We start from the raw sequence: 4,630 nt of genomic DNA on the forward strand, positions 1-4,630 counted from the left end.
AATCTTCTAATCTTAGACAACATGGGAGAACACACACAGGAGAGAAACCCTATAAATGCCATGCAAGTGGGAAAACCTTCATTTAATGATCTAATTTTATACCCCATGAGAAAACATGCACTAGAGTGAAGCCAAATGAATGCCACACATAGGAAAGCCTTCTTTTATTCTGCTGTTCTCAGAGAACTTATGAGAATTCACACTGGAGAGAAGCCCTATGAATGTCATATATGTGGGAAAGCCCTCAGTTGATGTTCTCATCTTAGAGAACATGAGAGAACACTGTGCAGAGGAACCCAATGAATGCCATACATGTGGGAGAGCGTTCAGTCTTTGCTCTACCCTCAGACAACGTGGGAGAACTCACACTAGAGAGAAACCCTATTGTATTCTCTTGGTTTCTCTAGAGAAACAAAATCAGCAGGAGATATCTGTAAATATAAAATGTATAAAAATGTCTCATGTAACCATGGGGATATAACATCCAAAGTCTGTTGGGCAGACCATGAGCTGGCAGGCCCAATGAAGGTCCTCAAAGAACTCTCAGGAGACGCTGGCTAGGCAACCATGGGGATGTAAGAGTCCATGATCTGTACAGCAGACCTCAGGATGGGAGCTGTAATGAATTATGATAATTTGGTGGAGAGTTGATATATTCCTGAGGTAGGAAAGTGAAAATGTATTGCTGACCTTACCAACTGAAAGCAAACTATTTCTGTTGGTTCTTACTAACAACTGTGAGAGAAAAGCATTTACCTAATCAATAGCTGCATACCAGGTACCAATTGATGTACTGATTTGCTCAAGCAATGATACCATATCCAGAACAGAAGCTGCAATTGGAGTCACCACCTGCTGGAGTTTATGATAATCCACTGTGGTCCTCCAAGACCCATCTGTTTTCTGCATAGGCCAAATAGGAGAGTTGAATGGGAATGTGGTAGAAATCACCACTCCTGCATCCTTCAAGTCTGTAAGAGTGGCATTCATCTCTGTAGTCCCTCCAGGAATCTAGTATTGCTTCTGATTTACTATTTTGCTAAAAGGAGCAGTTCTAGAGGCTTCCATTTGCCCTTCCCTACCATGAGTCACTCCATGAGTCAGACACCCAATGTGGGGATTCTGCCAGTTGCTCAGTAAGTCTATTCCAATTATGCATTCTGAATCTGGGGAAATACCTGCAGAATGGGTCCAGGGACCCACTGAACCCCCTGTGAGATGGACCTGAGCTAAAACGCCATCAATCACCTGACCTTCAGAAGCCCCCACTCTGAATGGTGGCCTGGAATGATGTTTTGGGTCCCCTGGAATTAATGTCACTTCTCAAGCAGTGTCTAATAATCCCCTAAATATCTAATTATTTCCTTTTTCCCAATGCACAATTATCCTGGTAAAAGGCTGCAGGTCTCCTTGGGGGAAGGTTTGGAGGAATAGTAACACTATAAATTTGCAGCAGTGTAACAACAACCTCCCCCAAGGGACCCAGCCTCCCCCTTATCCAAGGGGCTCTTTGTCTGTAAACTGTTTCAAGTCTGGAAGTTAAGGGACTGTGACTGTCTGTTTTTTTAATTCAAGTTAGACTTCTGTTCCCTTAGCAAAGGACTCTTCTTATAAAGCTCTATGCCAGTTTGAAAGGATTTATGTACCCTAGAAAAGCCATGTTTAAATCCTAATCAGTCTTGTGGGAACAACCATTTCTTTTAATCCTTATTTAATAATGTATGTTGGAAACTTGTTAGGTTGTCTTCACAGAGATGTGACTCACCCAATTGTGAGTATTAACCTTTCATTAGAGGGAGATATGTCTACCTATTTCCAGGTGGGTCTTGATTCTATTACTGGAATCCTTTAAAAGAGGAAGCATTTTGGAAAAGGTTTGAGATTCTGAAAGAGCAGAGAATGATGACAGAATGATGGGAACCGCAGAGTTCACCAGCCAGTGACCTCTGAACATGAAAAAGGAAAACACCCATGAAGGGGAGCTTAATGAAACAAGAAGCCTGGAGAGCACACTATAGACATTGCCAGGTTCACCATGTGCCTTTCCAGATGAGAGAGAAACCCTGAACTTTTATCAGACTTCTTGAACCAAGCTATCTTTCCCTGGATGTCTTAGATCTAACATTTCTATGTCCTTGCTTTAATTGGGCCATTTTTGCATCCTTGGAACTGTAAACTTGCAACTTATTAAATTCCCCTTTAAAAAAGCCATTTGTTTCTGTTACATTGCATTCCGCCAGCTAGCAGTTAGAACAAGCTCAAACTAAAATTTAGTAGACTGCCCATTTACTGTACTTCTAGGTACCCCTAGCCAATACCACAAGTCTCTATGAGTCAGATTATTTTGCCACTGCTTTGAGTCTCCTATCCATTATGATAGCCACATCCACCTTGTCTTTGATAATTAAGTTCTGCCACCTGGCTTCTGCCAACTCAGGATCTGATCATCTGCATTGGGTTTAAGGATTCCAGCTCAGTGACAGCAGTTCCCACAGTAATATCTGACCTACAGAGAAGGGCAACTACAGAGCTCTTCAGGGATGTTGGAGCTAGTCTCACAAATTTATTTCCACAGTCTGGTAAAAGGTGCATTCTCTGCATATTCCTGGGGTGTATGAGCAGACTTTCTCTGATAAATCCACTCTAACATTCCAATCTCTCTAAGCCATGGGATCCCCTCATCAATATTATAAGGGAAGTTCTGGCATTTCAACCTCAGGTAATGTCAGCCACTTTTTGATCCATGTTTCAGCCAACCAAACAAACTGTTAATGCCTTTTCTAACCTCTTGAGCTATAACATTCAATGCAGAATCTCTGCTTAATGGGCCCATGTCCATAAACTTAGCCATATCCAGCTTTTATATTCCTCCCACCCTTATCCCATACCCTTAAAATCCATCACCACACATATTCCCCTGATTTCTGTCTATATAAATTGTAAAATTCCTGCAGTTCTTTTGAAGTATAGTGAACCTCCTCATGGGTGGCACTTTGTACCTCACCTTTTGGGGCCTGTTGTGACTTTAGTCTTGTTATGCATCTGGAAGAAATGAGGGGTGACAGTTGTGGGTCATGAAAAGAATTAGAAATATCTTTTCCAAGTCAATTGCTTCAGAGCATTCATGTGCAGTTTCATCTGGTGGAACTAGATTAGTCAATCCAGGATTAATCCCTTCAGATGGAGGTTGGGTGGCCAACTCCTCAGGGCTGTCTATTACAGGGTTATCTAAAAATACTCAGCATGATCTAGGATTTTAACTTCTCCACAGCCATCATTATGAATATATATATCACCATCCCATTTTTCAGGGTCCCACTCCTTTCCAATCAATGCCCTCAGTTTAACAGCAGATACCATGCAAGGCTGAGTTTCAGTTTATGTTGTAAAGTTGTTACACTAACAGTGAGACTCTGAGTTTGATTTTTAGAGACCTCAAGTATGTAGCTACAGGAAATAAGATTTTCCTTCAGGGCACTCACAGGGACTTTTACATCTGTCATTTGGTGCACAAGTTTCTCATTTGAAGCCTTCAGCTCATCCCTTTCCCTCGCTCATCCCTTTCCCTCATCAGTGTATACAGCATATCTAACAACAACCGGCCAACATCTCTGTACCTCTTAATTCCACAAACTCTGTAAAAGGTGTCAAAATCATTATCACCCAGAGCCTGGCTTCATATAAGCAAATATTTAGCAGAATAAAATGGTAATTATTTTTACTATCTTTTTTTACAGCTCACTCTATGGATTAGCAGTGTTGTTCTTATTACAGGAAATAGGATCATTAGTGCCTTTGAATCTAGTTAGAGTAGAAAACCAATCATAAAAACCCATTTTTAAGGTTCTGTTTCTTGAGAGGCACTCCCGGTACCTAGTTGTATTAGCTAGGGTTCTCTAGAGAAACAGAATCAGCAGAAGATACCTGTAAATGTAAAATTTATAAAAGTCTCTTACATAACTATGGGGGTGTAGAGTCCAGGGTCTTCAGGGCAGGTCATGAGTTGGCAGCTCCATTGAATGTCCTCAGTGAACTCTCAGGAGAGGCTGACTGGGCAAACATGGGGATGTAAGAATTCAAGATCTATAGGGCATGCCATGAGTTGGTAGCTCCAATGAAGGTCCTCAGTGAACTCTTTCAGAAGAGTCTGGCTGGCTGAAGCAGGAAGAGTGATTGTCTCTTCTAAATCCTCCTTAAGGGCCTTCTAGTGATTACATTAAGCATCATTCATTGCAGAACACACTCCCCTTAGCTCACTGCAAAGGCAATCAGATGTGGATACCACTAATGATGTCATAATTTAAGTCCAGGAAATGCCATAACAACAGTCAGGCCATCACTTGCCTGACCACACAACAGGGCACCACTACCTGGCCAAATTGACACATGAACTTGACCATGACAGTCTACCCCTTGTCAACGTGGCAGCTATACACATTATTTTAAACATACTTAATCTCTAAATAGAAAACTATTACAGATGCCCTTTTTCCTCACCTAACAATACTCAACTATCCTGCATACAACCCAAAATACATAAATCTCTCCAGAATAGGGTACAAGTTCTTAGACTATATTCACTCTTATAATTTGATATCTTACTACTTAGATACCATAATACGAACACACC

General features: G+C 41.3%; 1 long non-coding RNA gene across 3 annotated transcripts in view; it reads right to left on the minus strand.

The window, feature by feature from the left end:
- The window catches only part of LOC143647079 (uncharacterized), a 100,765-nt gene extending 96,507 nt beyond the window's left edge, over window positions 1-4,258 (minus strand). For 2 of the 3 annotated variants that reach the window (XR_013157821.1, XR_013157822.1), the window contains exons 1-3: window positions 3,957-4,258; window positions 3,005-3,042; window positions 757-903 (exon numbers count right to left, since the gene is read on the minus strand). This is a non-coding gene — a long non-coding RNA (uncharacterized LOC143647079). The remainder of the gene's footprint in view (window positions 1-756; window positions 904-3,004; window positions 3,043-3,956) is intronic. The other variant, XR_013157823.1, reaches the window with a different exon arrangement.
- Between the last annotated feature and the right edge of the window lie 372 nt (window positions 4,259-4,630).

Source organism: Tamandua tetradactyla, chromosome 9, assembly GCF_023851605.1.
Source record: "Tamandua tetradactyla isolate mTamTet1 chromosome 9, mTamTet1.pri, whole genome shotgun sequence".
Classification (NCBI taxonomy): domain Eukaryota; kingdom Metazoa; phylum Chordata; class Mammalia; order Pilosa; family Myrmecophagidae; genus Tamandua; species Tamandua tetradactyla.